Here is a 15,061-nt window from a genome sequence, read left to right as displayed (position 1 = left end):
GAGATGTGCAGGAAGATGGTCGCATTTTGTCAGAACACGGCGAAGCACAAGGCTGTAAAATTTACTTGTTTCCTGAAAGGAGACTCGGCTTTCAAAGGCTGACATATCTTTTTGTTGTAATGAAGAGCTTTCTGGTCTATTTAAGGCACGAGATGACTAGCTGAAGTTATAGTTAAGCATTGCAGATTGAAATTTGACGTTACTCATCAATGCTACCTACACATGGGAGTCAGGCCACCAGGCTTCTTCTGCTCTTTCAGATTATTTGCTTTGCTGTAGAATAAACCCCAGCCAGAGTGATATTTGTGCCAATATTTCTTTCTCTTTTGGATAATCCATTGTGTGGGATGAAATCTCTATTTCTGCAAATGTTTTAAGGATTAGAAATTCAGTCTGCACCAGGTTTTAAAAGTAGCTCTTCTGAAAAAAAGAGATAGGACACGAGCAGAGCTCTGAGTCTCGCTATTGCCGAGCAGGAGCCGTATGAGCAGCGGATAATACACTCCAAGCAAATCTGAGTGCCAGATCGCTGGGTAAAGCCTAACAATTACTGAAAGAATGAACCAAAGCGTACTGACTTCAGTTAATCTCCATTGTAGCGCCAGTGATATGAAGAGGTAGGCTGGGCGTGCGTTTGGCTGCCTGATCCCCCTTGGTTCCTGCAAGCTTGCCCCTGCAAGCACCTGGGGGGCAGGGGGACGGGCTGGTGGCCCAGGGTGGGGTGTCCCAGGCATAATTTCTGGTTTTGCACCAGCTCTCTGCTTCCCAAGCACCTCGCAAATCCAACCCAGCTGTATCTGGCACCAGCAAAGTGCCTACCCACGTGGGGCCTCCGCCTCGGCGAGTTGATAAAACGAATGTAAAGCAGCTTCTTCAGAGCCAAAACGGCACTTGTTGACCTAATTCCACAGAAAAAGGGTAAGAAAGCTCAGGTGAGTAGGGTTAGCACTTTGTGGCAAATTGTGCTCAGTTCCATTCAGCCCAAATATCTTCGGTGTGCTCAGGGATGGGAAATACTCCTCCACAGGGGGCTCCTCCGCCTGTCCGTGGCACTCGGTAACACAAAACCTGTGGTACTCCCTTTACCCCTGATTTAGACCTTGGAAGTATACGTGCTGCTGCTTTAGCTGGGGCCACAAATTCTTCCTGCAATTAATATTTTATTTTCTATTTGCTTAGTGAGCCTTGGTTTTGCTCCTGCTGTACCTTGTTTTGCTTCACACAAAAGAATCCTTTCCTTAGATCCCCTCTGAATCATGGACATGAAGTCATGTAATATACATGACCTTACAAAACACATTCAGGTGTACATAAGGCTTACATCTATATGCACATTCACTTTTCACATAAGACATTTCACATAAGACATCCCCAGTTCCTGGACAAATTATTTACATTCTAGACAAACTTGTCTTCATCTCAATCTTTCCTTGTTCAAAATTACTTATGATACCTTGTACAAAGATACTTAGAAATCTCAGCAGCACTGCTTTCATTGCCTTTTTCCTGGATTTAGGCTCCTAAGTCACCTATGGACTTTTAAAACACTCGTTTACCCAAAACAAATAATCCTGAACAAACCCCACTTAAAAATAAATAAATAAATGAATGAATGAATGAATGAATAAATAAATAAATAATAACCCACTGTTTTGAAGCTGTTTCCAAGTGAGTTTAATGTTCCACAGTATGTAAAACATAATAATTAAATGCCTTCTTTAAAAGAATATATTTCTTCTGAGCTATCATCTATTCATTCAATTATTCAGTGGAATTTTGAACAATCACGCCAAAAAAAAATAAAAATGAAGGCATGAATAGAATGATATTGCAAATGCACTAACTTCTCTATGTGGCCTTTATTATAAAAGTCAAGAATAAAATTTACATAAATGGAGAGTGATTTTTTTTTCTTTTTTCCTTTTTTTTTTTTTTGTTGTTGTTTCTTTTTGTTTTTTAATGTTCCAAGATGACTATTTTATCTGTGCAAAGTAATCTTGGAAACAAGAGTAATTGAAAACATCAGAATACCATCGGAGTGAATATAGTATCTCATATAAAAATGTTCATTTTGTACCTTTTATATTGTTTTAAAAGGAAACACTGAAATAATTGTCCGCGTAATTGTTTCTTTTACTGTTATTGAATTCCAAGAGTATTAACAACGGAAAGGAAGGGCTGGTACATTGTCTTCTTCTGCTGACTTCTTCCTGTGTGTACGTTCACAGATGATGAATATTGACTGAAATTCTTATTAATTAAAACAGGTTGCATTTGTCTGGTGTCCCAACAGCCCAGGCTATCCATGCTGAGGGTCTTGGTTTCATCTCGTGAGCCGTGGGTCTTTGTACGTGGGGGCTTTGCTCTGCCAGGAGCCTGGCCCTGAATTATTCTGCACTTGGGTGAGGAGCTTTTCAGGTGTATGAGGTTGGGATTTGGGGGCCAAATGTGGTGCGCCCACTTTTAGTAGCTATGTCACTCCCATTGACGTTGGTAAAGAAAGGGAATGCAACATCCAAAATAAGGTCGTGTTCCCATGGAGATTTCTGGATTTTTAATAGTGCCAGCATAGAAAGATTTGAGAAGGGAATGGCAGCCTTTTCTCCCTATAGGTTTTCTGTAATCGGTGGAGATAGAGAGGAGTGAAGGCTGCCTCTGGCAGAGGGGACAGGGCAGTAGGGGAATGATGGAGGCACGAACCCTTAACGCAATGGGCATGGCAACTGTCGAGAGGAGCGCCGCTGATCTCAGAATTCTGTTATGCTTCTGGCAAAGAAGCTGGAGTAATCTTTTTGATCGATATCACCCCAGAAATTATTGTTTATTTTATCTAAAATAACCTGCTCTAATCTCAGTCCAGATCGCTGGACTGATTTAGAGGTCCCCAAGCAGTGAAAACGTAAGCTCCTTTAACCAACTGAGAACATGAATTGCTCTCATTCGAAGCCAGATCTGTCACTGGTTTCCAGCCTCTTGTGTGGGCACAGGCAGTCAGTCTGCGTGTCCTCTGCCAAGAAACAGTCAGTCTAGTACCTTCTGCTTTATATTTGCAGAAATTATTTTTTTTTGTCCACTCTTCAACCTACTTCTGAACTTCTGAGGTGCCTCATCTAACAATGCAAACTGACGGCGTGCCTTATCTGAAGACGTGCCCTGCTCAAGGAGAGCAGCCCAATTATAGATGGCATTTTAAAAGCGGCGTATTTAGCTGGTATCATTCAACAAGTGATGGGGAACAATGAATAAGAATACAATCTTTATGCAAGTCGATTCATAAAGCGTTACATTTCTGTTGAGAGAGTGGAGTCATAACAGGATTAGTGGGAAGGCTCCTGCTGAACTGTGAGATCTGAATTCCCCAGCTCTGTTGTTATTTTTATTCACAAGTTATAAGGGCAGCTGGTTTATATTCCACTGTGCAATTACTGCACAGACCTAGGAACAGCTTAACTTTCATCTTCATGATTTTGGAAAGGAAACAGTAATACAAAGAGCAGAAAACCCATAGCGGCATGAGTTTTCTAGCATCAAACCTCTGTTGGTCTTGGATCCCGATGAAGTGCTTCTTATCGCTGCAGGGAAGATTTACTCTTGACTCAGATATCTAAATTTAGGCTGTCTGCACTTTGGATGTTTACAAGGGAGGTATGAGTCTGCTCACCCTACTGCAGACACCTATGTTTGGCCACCTTGCACCCACATATCTCCGCTGGCCACGGGGGGATCTTAAATTTCCACCTCACAGTCTTTGATGGGTTTGACACCCTCAGAACAGGTGAACGTGAAAGTGGCTGCGAGGTAGCTTTGTAGTGCCACGGTGCTAAGATGAGCTCAAGCAAGTTGTCTCAGGTTGAAAATAAGTTAGCAAAAGAAAATACAAATCCTTATTTCTATATGTTCCTAATAACTTCCCAGCTGTGTCTGGGAAATGAAACAATTCTGATATTCCACGATCTAATTTAGTGTGATTTTTTCCTTTTTTTTTTTTTTTTTTTAACATCTGTTTACTTTTTGCACTTCACTCGTGACCAAATCCTGTGCCGTGCCTTTCAACCCAGTGTCCAATGTGAGGAAGTGCAAGGAGAAACTTCCTCCGGCTACGAGAAGCCATAAAATACATCAAAGACATCCCGGCAAAAAGCACCAAGGAGACACAATGCCTCACCCCGTGGCAAAGGGAAAAGATGGGATAGCACGATATAGTGATAAGCCAGCAGATCAGGAAGAAATATTTCTGACAAATGGCACAAAATCAAGCCCAAGTGTCTTAGTGCTGTGTTTGCTGAATTTGCTTATCTGGAATAAGTCTAAGGGTTGTTTCCTGTGCTTTGGTAACACTTCTGTAATTCAGGCACCAACGGGATCTCACTGGCTCACAGAGAGGGGAAAAAGGATGGACAATGTCTAGGCTCCCACTTGTCTTGAGCAGACTGGGTCAAACCTCACGAATGCCTGCTGTGGTCTTGAGCAGTAGCTAAGCTTCAGCACAGCCTCCCTGTCTCATGGGGACGGAGTTATTTCCCTGAAATACCGGGGAGTGTTGGGTTCGAACTGAAATACCCCACTGCTAAGATAAGAGGCTGCCTGGAAGCACCCAGGAGAGGGAGAATAACCCGATGAGAGCAAATCCTGCTGGAGCTGCAGGTGCACAGCACCTCTCTGGACTTGCCTCTCAGCTCCGAGGCTGGAAATAACACTTAAGGTTCGCATCTTGTAATGCAATTAGCAGCTGGTGAGAAAGAGATGAAACACCCCATGTCTTGTCATTTCTGCACGAACCAGTAGCAAGCCCTCTGTGGGCTAAAATAGCATCGTAGGGCAGTGGTTAAATCCAACGTAAATATTATTTTAAGCAGTGGTTCCTAAAAGGCAAGAGGACATTTTTAGTAAAAATGAGATCAAATTCCAAAGCTTTTTTCCATCTTTAACTGGGCAGATTTTCTAATGAGTCAAGGTTTAGCTGGAAGAAGACTCAAAAGAGAGAGTGAAGCAGGGCTTGGCTTTTGTAGAATGTTTTCAATGCAATAAAAAGCTAAATTTTGATCCTCAAATACTTGAAATCGTCCCTTTATCATGTTGATTGCAAAAACATTGTAATTTTAGGATTTTTGTTAAGGATTCTCCCATTCTTTTTTAAAAATAAACTAGACAGATTTGTGTATCCATGGTAAGAGTCCTGCATTGATAACTAATGTGATATTACTCACAGGAACTCTGGAACCTTACATTTCTAGAATCTTCTTTTTGATGGTTGAAACCTACTCACAATTTTTGCAAAAAATGGGATTGTGATATGCCGTTTTTACTGACACAATGAGCATCACACAATGGGCTGAACTTTCTCGTGCTCAGAACTGGTAAATTTGGGAGAAAGACTAAAAACACAAGAAGTTGCATTGAAAGCTTGTGGTTGGCATGAGAACCAATGGGATCAAGATGTGGGGTTATTCTTGGTGTAAGCTGTACTTCCTAAAAAAATAAAATGTCCTTCACTTTTCTCCCCCAATCCCATTCAGAACAACGTGGCTTGGCCAGTTTCCCCACACATCCCAGTCTTTTGGGACCCAACCCAGGAGCTGGAGTCTGGGGGCAGGTACACGTTATGGATAGTGTGTGTTGTGCTGGACACCGGGGCCTTCAGCATAAACCTACTACGAGTTCAAAAGCATATGAATCCATATAATTTACTGTAAGTTGTCATCTTTGTTAGGAACCTGCCCCATTAATCACACTGGGACTGGGGAACTGGAGGAAGCTTGCTGGGTGATAGCTCTGGGGGGTCTGTCAGGGCACTGCCACGAGGTCCGGGCAGCAAAGCTGGGAAAAGAGAACTCAGAACTTAGCTGCTGCAGCGTCTCATCTCCAGCACAACCTTCTTTTGCTGCTTAATATGCATTCAATATAATTAAATATCTTCAAATTGGTTTAGAAGGAGTAATGGAAACACATGAAGTTATCCCTAAAATATAATAATCTCCTGTTCCCCAGCAGGAACTCTAGAGCCTTTTTCAGATACATTGATTGTGTTGTCTGTAAAATGAGAGAGAGCTTAAAAAGTTGAAAAGAAATAGGGGATTAGGTTAAAAAAAGAAAAAGCACTAGAGGGAGGAAACTCAAAGCAAAACTGCGCCTGGCTAGTGTAAATGAATATGCTCTTGCATATTAAATGTTCTCATTGTTATTGTTAACGTCGAGTCACAAGTGAAAGATTTTAAATAAAAGCAACGATGCCCTACTGGATTGTTTCAAGAACCGTTGAACCTCATGGCAAATATTTAATAGCTCATCCTCGCCCGTGACTTTAACAGCGAGCCTTCGGGTTCGGCGGGGAATCGCGGAGCACAGCTGCTGCACACATTGCCCCCAGGTCCTCGGAGCCCGGTGGCCAGCGGGCTCTGCAGGACCCTCTGTGGTCCTTTCCACCCGCCCTTGAGATTGGCCTTGCCCGAGGGGTGAGAGCACATCTTATTTATTTATTTTTTGGATTAACAAGTTCTCCAGCCCAATTATCCCACCAGCTCTACCCATCCGAGCTGTGCCAGGCCCGTTGGTGAGTGAGCTCAGCTCCACGAAGCAGCAGGGTGATGGCACTTCCCACCACCACCGGCTCCAGCACTGGGAGGGCTTTTGATTTACAGCAGGACAGCCAAGCAGACTCGAGCCATGCTTTTCTCTCCCAGCTTATTATTGTCAGATGAGTTCAAAGTAGGAACAAGAAGCAATCTTGCTTTTTATTTCATCACTGGGAAGCACCAGAAATGTGAAGGGTCAGTGAAGGAAGGGAAGGCTAAGGAGAAAAGCAGAATGTCTGAAGGAAAGATGTGTTTCTTGCTTGAATAACTCCCTAACAATCTGCTGAAGGAGTGATTTTGTATCAGGCTGAAACCCCAAACCAGCATCATTTTAATTTGCCAAGCACCTGTGAAAGAATGCAGCTGCAAGACCATGGGAAAACAATGGGAACTGTGACAGTTCATTAATATAAACCAGCAACGAGATTTATTTGGAAAAGTCATTGATACAGAATTACACTGGAGGACACAGTGGCATTCCTGAAGTATGCCAGCCAGCAGCTAACCAAGATTATAGATTTGTGTACATCATTTGAACTTCAATGGTTATTTGGTAACTCTGACAATTTATTGCGTGTGTCAAACAGCAAAACAAATGTATAAAGAGGAGTGATTGCTTCAGCATTTCCTTCTTTTTTTTTTTTGTTTCTTTCTATTTGTTGCTCATTTTTGTCTCTTTTTCATTTTTTTTTTTTTTTTTTTCCCCTGTAGTTTGCTTTGGTTGCTGTTTCCAGTGAAGCAAGAGTTTGGAGAGTGCAAGCGGTGTCAGAACCGTGCTGTGCACAGCTGGGAGCGAAGGCACCTCTCCATGCAAAGCCAGCTCTCGGATCCAAACCGATGCAAAGGGAAAATCTCCGTGCAGGGGGAACATCGGGGCTGCCCTCGGGCAGGCGCAGCAGCAGCATCGAGCATGGACCCGGACCTCTGGGTGCAGGTGGGTGCAGGGGGGCCACGGGGTGGGAGCAGCAGGGGGACAGAAGCCTCTGGGTGCCCACCCCACCAGCATGGTTCATGGGATGGATACTGGTCCACTGGGAAAACGTGTCTTGGGTCTGATTGCCCAGGTGGTGGTTAGCCGCTTCTGGTGTTTCGTCCTTAAAAAGTTTGCTGCTTTTCACGAGTTTAAGGCATGCTTCTGGCCTGTCGCGTGATTAAGAGGTTCTGTCACTGCAAACAGCAGTTACAAATTACAGGGTGGGCAGTGATGTTCTAGGTAAACCCAAACCAATTTGCTTTGCATACATGAGTGGCTGCTGAAGAGCTACGAGACTGGAGGCATTAATCTGGTAAAGATGCTCATGGGGTTGGGGGTACAGTGTTAGAGAGATGCTTTGCTGGCCATCTCTCTGGAAGCAGAAAAATGAAACAAACAAACAAACAAAAAAAAAAAAAAAAAGGAGAAAAATGCCATTCAGCTTGCAGATATTAATAGTTTGGGAAAAAACTCTGTCACTGAATCAAGCCAAATGAGCGACTGGACATGTCCAGCCTAACCCGCTCCAATTTCTGTCTTTTTTTTTTCTTGCTTCCCTCCTCTCCCCTGTTCCCCTCTCTCTCCCTCTCTTCTTTTCAGAACTGAATTTTCTGATTTCCAGATGCAACTGCAATATAAAGTAGAAATAAAACAAGGCAGTTAAGTTGTTGAAGCCCATAATCTCTTCACATAACTCCCAAGAAAAAAGGTACAGCATCCAACTCTATTTACCAGTTATGGGTCCCTCTTGCTGTACTATCTGTAAATACAAGAGTAGCTCAACTTATGAAAATTTTAAGAATAGGAGAAGCAAAGGAAGCTCGGCAGTGTCTCTAGAAGCACTGGAAAAGAGTGTGGTGTTGATCAAAGCCAGCTTATTTCTTAAAGCAATACATTTTAATAAAACTTTAATTCACAGATGATGTTGCAACCAGAAAAAGATGGAAATATGAAACAATTCTGTTATCTAAATGATTATTTAATTTAATTGATGGCAGTAATATGAGTTGTGGGTATGTGTGTGGAGTGGTACAATGTGGCAGTGATGTTAGATGTGGAGAAAGAGATGATGTATTTGAACAAGACATATATACAGGTTGTACATGGTCTCTTTTAGACCATGTCTCTTTTTATCTAACACCTTTGCTTTAAGACTTTCCCCTGTTTCCTTTCTATCCAGAATCTCCCTGGATTTGCAGCAGTTCTTGGGCTGAGGTGTAGACAGCTCACCCTTTGCCATATATCTCACTTGGATATCTGCTTTACTTCTGTTCCTCTAAACCTCCAGTTTTGTCTTCCTCCTCTCATGGAACGGCTTTGCAACGCTTATCCCTAAGTAATAGTCAGTAAAGGAAAATTATCTTAAATCAAGCAAGGTTTATTTAATTTAGAAAATAGGAAATAGAGAGAAAATCAAACTAAATGAAATGAAAATGGAATAATTCATATCTAATCTAAGGTCTTGCTCAACAGAACGATTCTTTTAGTTGTGTTCTTAGAGTTGAGCAGCAATATTTTTTACATGTTAGGGTCATTTGTCCCAGGCAGACAACTTCTTCAGGCCCTGCACTTGCAAAGTCTTCAGGAAATGGAAGTACTCACCCCCATTTCTGCAGGGTGTTTGCTTCTGTCTAGCACCTCCGGCTGAGCCACGCTTTCCTCAGCTACCCACACCACCTTGCCTCTCTTACTGGTGCATGTTCTCTTATCTGTATATATAAATATTTATTTGGATAAGCGTGTGGATGTCAGATAGTGCTGGGTTAGACCTTTTTCCCACATCATATAGACATCTACTTCTCAACCAACTCACCCTTTAATTATCTGAGGCTGCCTTTTTATTAATATGCAATGCACCACTGTACCCCATATTAATGAAGCTTATTATCAGATCCTGATAGAAAGCTTTCCAACTTCCTTCCAATTAACATGTGGTGCTTCAGAGGAATCCTCTGAATATGGGTAGGTGTTTGGCAATTGCACATAACCTTTTTTTTTTTTTTTTTTTTTTTTTTTTTTTTCAGGCAACTTCACTTAAGATGTCCTTGTTAGATTAAAGACTCCTCAAATGCTGATTACCCCCTCCGGTTGGTTTCTTCATTGTTTTCCAGGCGGAGTACTTGCTTTCATATATTTTCTTTAGGTTACAGCTTAAAAGTATCATCTTGGTTTAACGCTTTCAATTTATGTTAGACAAGCCAGTTTTAGACTGGCACATGTAAGCCAGTGATTCTTAATTAAGTGCATAATGAGGCTGGAGGCAAGAACTGTGGGTAGGCATCCAGCAGGTGACAATCGTGGCATGGTGGAGGCTGTCCTGGGCCTCTCGGGGAAGGAGAACTGGGCAACAGACTGTGCACCGTGCTTACACAGAGAGCAAACCAGAACGGATAATTATTTCTTCCTCTTAAATGCCATGCCCTTCGTCTGAAGTGGTAGAACGGATCCAATTTTTAATGGTCAGACTTTATTAGCAACCCAGGTAGGACTGGTGGGAGCTGCAATCATCTCTAAATGAGCTGTAATAAACCCGGAGGTGTGGGGTGCCTCTCACCTGGGCCTCACAATGCATGCCAGGAGTCTCATCTTCCAACAGGGGGGAACAAACCTGTTCCAAAACTGAAGGTAAAACCTTTGAGAAAAGTGATCCCTCCCTTCTTTAAATGGCCACATCCAAGCCCTGCACTAAGTGTGACAGTGCAAGGTAGCTGGGGTAAATAGACTGGAAGCACACACATAAAAAAAAAGGGTTAGAAAAGCTGGTTTCCAGCTAGAAAAAAAAAACCGTCATCCTCGGCGATGGGTCCTGGCACGTTTTGGTTACACAAAGGAGAACATTTACATCAGTGCAGCTGCAGCGTTTCACCTGCTGCTGAGCTGCTTTCTGCGTGCCCTTCAGCAAGCCGTGCCTGATAGCTGGAGCAGTAAATGGAGGAGAGTCGGCACTGCAGCAGGACTGGGGTAGTACCAGTGCCCTGCACAGCTTGGGAAAGCCAGGAGGTCTTGAACATACTCTAAAACGCTTGTGCCTTTGCCCCAGCCAGGTAACACAATTTCAGAACATGATACACCATGTAAATACATGCTTATTTTGCAGTAATTCCCTGCGCAAATTACCCACGGTGTTTGTTTGTTTGTGTTCTGCCCTGCATTCGCATCCTTAGCACCAAATCAGCCTGTTGGCCACACTGCCTGACCCCGAGGGTGCCCAAGCAGTGCGAATTCAGCTGCTGGATCATGTAAGCTCCAGGCCAGCCGGGTGACAGCTTCTCAGGGAAGTTGCCCTGCTATTACAGCACTGTGCTGGTTTTCCAAAACGAAGAGACTTTCCACCACAAGGTCTTGCAGACCTGATCCCTGCTTAGCTCTGAACATGTATTAGGCCTTTCTCAAAGTGCCCTTTTAAAAGTAGCTTCTCCCTGAGCAGATGAGTTGGTCAGGCAGCATCTTCCTGAATTAAGCTGTGCAGAAACCCCCAAGGCACGGCCAGTGCTCTTCATGCAGGGAGATGTCAGTAACACAAGTGGGCTGTGGGTTATGTGAGCAGTTGTTGAGCATTACAGAGGCATGAGTAAGCTGTCTGCCTCAGCCGTGTGATGGGAAGAGGGCTGTGGCCCTGCACTTACTGGACTAATTTGAACTTTTTGACACAGACAGCTTTCTAGCAGCTTCTCTGGGCCTATGGGTTGGTTCTGCTGATGGTGGGTTTCTGGGGCTCCTCGTTAGCGCCTGTCAAACAGTCTGTGCTTTGGTACAGTTGGGGTAGGGTGGCCTCTGTTGCATGGAAGATGTTATGGGAGCGCTGCCCCAGGTTGTAGGCGTGCTGTCTGATTAACCTGGTTATAGAACAGGTTATTGTAATACCCAGCAGCATCTCTCTAGATGTGGCACAGGAGGGCACTCAGCATCGTGGAAGCTGCACAGTGCAAAAAGGCTGTGCCTCGTGCAGAAGTCAGCAGGGCCTTTCCAGATGTGCTGGTTGGCTTCAGCTAAGATGTTTCATCTGGCATGCAGCATGGATGCACCTGGCCTGTACTTGAGAGTTATTTTCAGAGGATGAGGGGCTGCAATTTGACATTGCGGTAAGGTGTTCCAGCCTCTGGGGTTGTCATGGGAGCAGGTCCCAGCGGCACCCTGGCAGAGAAATAACCCTCTTGCTATGAAGTAAAAGTTTTTTGATATTGGAGCTCTAATTGTTTTCTGTGCCCAAATTTGCCTCTAATGTATCTGTACAGTCATATGGCTTGTCAAAATTTGAGACCGGTGTTTACAAGGCACATGAATTATACCAGAGGTATCCTAGATGCTATGAAGGCATCGCTGTGAAGCACTGTGATTATGAAACATCTCGAACCTATGTATTTTATGGTTTAGATGCATTTCTGCCACTCAGAAATGAAACCTGAAGTGTTCTGTCACTGCCGCGTCCCTACTACTGAGGGCTGTAGCCATGGAGTTATTTACTCCACTGCACTCCTGGCTGCAGCTTTTGGTAGAGCTTCAACACGCTGACTTCTCACACTGGTATCTGTCAGAATGCTTCCCTCCTTTATGGCAAGAAAGCTCATTGGTACGAAATGAGCTGGTGTTGCTGCTCAGAACTACCTGCATAACAATTCAGACATTTGTGTGCGATGCGATCACCCTGGAGAACTGTGTGGTCTCTGCAGTGGAAAGCCTCGCTGGAAGCTTCTGCAGAACAGAGATCCTTCAGTGGTGTAAATCACTTTATTTCTTCTGAATTCAGTCTAGATTTAATCGATTGAGAATCTGACTTAAGATGCACAACTCATATGCCTCCCTCAGTGAACGAAATATTACATAAATAAATTATAGCAATATATTCCCACGGGATTATTCTGCATCCAATTCTAGGATTATTACCAAGTAGTAATAATTAGTGCAATGGTATCATCATACTCATTTGGTTTGTTCTTACTTTTTTTACACAAATAAACTCAGCCTTGGTTCTAGAGAGCTTGCCACAGGCAGCTTTGTTTCTGCAAGCAGCAGTGCACGCCGCCGGGCTGGAAGCGTGTAAATGGCCCTGCTGACCCAGGAAAGTGATTCAGTAAGACTTCTCACAAGCTCAAGAGTGATTACAGGCAGCGTTGGCTGGATCTGGAAGATATACACTGATAAAAGATGACACTGGAAACTCGAGAGATAGTGCTGACTCGCTCTTTGGTTAGCTTTACAAATTACAGCCTGATGGGGCAGATAGAAGACAGTGATGCTTGGGAGGCCGCCGAATGAGGGACCAAACCAAGCCTTAGTGTGAACACAGGAGCAGAAGGAAACCATAAACTGTAGCGGGCTGGTAACACCAGCAGAGGAGAAGGGAGCAAACAGGAAGGATCAAGGCAGAGATGTGGCTATGGCCCGAGTTGGCCATGGCAGCTCTCTGCCCTGCGGCCGCTGCTGGCCTCAGCACCCGGCCGGGCCTGGCCACTGCCCCGTGCTGGTCCCCAGCTGGAGCACTCGGCAGGTTAAACGTGACCCGGCTGAATCCCAGGGGGCACCTGGGGTGGTTTTGACTGTAAAAGTCCCAGATAAAACTGAAAGGTAGCCAGTGGTCAGCTGGAGAGGAAAGAGCACCAAGTCTTGACAGCAGCACCAGGTTGTAAACCTCTGGAGATGTCATGCAGATAGGTTTTGCAGCAATATTGAGAAATTCATATGTACTGGAAATATTGTGTAAAAATAAAATGAAGAAATAAAGAAATAAACATCTGACCAGTAAGGATATTTCTGAAAGTTTGAGGCAGGTTGGGTATGGTAAGCCCTCAGTCCTGTTTTCAGTGGCAATAAAAAAAAATGTTAAGAATGTTCTTAGTGGATACCTGAACACGTTTAGGCAGTATATTAAATATATTTAATAAACCACTCTGCACAATGCTCTATGGCTGGTGATAGACCCAACTACATCTGCATCAGGCTCCACAACCAAGAGTTTTGGTATTTCACAGACCTGAAAAGCCAAGGTTTTGGTCCCATTTCCAGCCCAGTGATTCCTGCATCTCAATTTGTATCTGTTGCTAAACGAAGCTCAATGCTGGCTTGTTCTTCATATGGGTGGAAGTGTCTGACCATTGACCACATGAGCATGAAGCTGTCCCTGATCTCACAAACACTCCTGGTGGGATGCTCAGTGGTAGAGCATCGCCCTGCTCTCCAGGATCTCCAGGATCCCTGGTCCTGGCCCCAGGCATGTGGCATTGTGACTGCCTGCTTGAGGCAGGATGGACAAGGCTCCATCCCTCACTGCCTGCGGGGCAGCTCCTCTTGGTTTTCAATAGGCAGATTTCCCTCCCCTGACCCCAGTTTTCACACCAACGTTTTCAAGAATCCCAAATTGCTCCTTTGCCAGTGAAACACTAACAATAAGAACCTTTCAAGGTTAGCAACACAATTTGTGAAAATGAGCAAAGTATTGGGAAGGCTTCACTCCGCTGTCTAAATTAATAAGACGTGGTATCAGCAGGTCACATCTTGCTCTCAGCGAATCAGTAGTTATTTTGCCATTGACTTTGCGAGAAGAGGGATTGGGTCTGTGCTCGCTATTTAAAATAAACACGACTATATATTAAATTAGACTTCCACTGCTGCAGAATGTTACAGGAGAGTAAAACCGGTACTGTTAAATTACAGATAAAGGGGGAGAGTCCAAAATTTCCAAAATGTTCTCTTTTTCTTTTTTAACGACTGTCATTATATTTTGATGTGTTTAATAATACAGCAGAGGTTAAATGAAACATGAAAAAGGGATGTACATTAAAATTGAGATAACTCTTCCTTCAGTGAAGTGGAACCCAGCAGATGTAGCTGCACACTGTAATTGCTGCCTGTTTCCTGTCAGTCTGATTAAGTTGCATTGTCCCTGCTCCAAGTGTAAGAATCAGTGGCTTCCCATAGGGCACAGCATGGGACAACTGGCTTATGCAGTCAAATGACTATGTGCACCTCCTGCTTGTCCTGTTAATAGTATAGACAGACAATATACATTGATGACTTATAAAATCAATAGGCTGTGTAGTGGGATGGAGACAGTGTCTTCCATCTTACCAGCACTTCAGTCAAGGGCCAAGGTTTTCTGGAAAAGTTAAATTCCTCAGCTCAGGAGGCCAAATAACTGCAGCGCCTGGCTTTGTTATATTAATTTTGTTTCTTAAGAGTTATTATGCGCCTTCTAATAATATTCTTTGACTCTTTTCAAAATATAGCACTGCTCATTGTGTTCACAGTTATTCATGTTTTCCTTTCTGTAATAAATCCCTACTTACAGGATTAAACTGCTAATGGTAAAATCCAGTACCTATCTGGGGAACGCGAGGCCAGATTCCCAGCTGCTATAAATTGCAGTAGATCCACTGAAGCCAGTGGGGTTACTCTGATTTACAACAGCTGTTGGACTTGCCTGAGAAGTCCATGAAGTGAGATTTTGTTTTTATTCCATTCAAAAAGAATGCGATGTGCCTCATTCAGCAGAGCATTGCCCTACTTTTGTCCCGGAGTA

Source organism: Aythya ferina (assembly GCF_964211825.1).
Source record: "Aythya ferina genome assembly, chromosome: Z".
NCBI lineage: Eukaryota > Metazoa > Chordata > Aves > Anseriformes > Anatidae > Aythya > Aythya ferina.
This window is presented reverse-complemented; position numbering follows the sequence as displayed.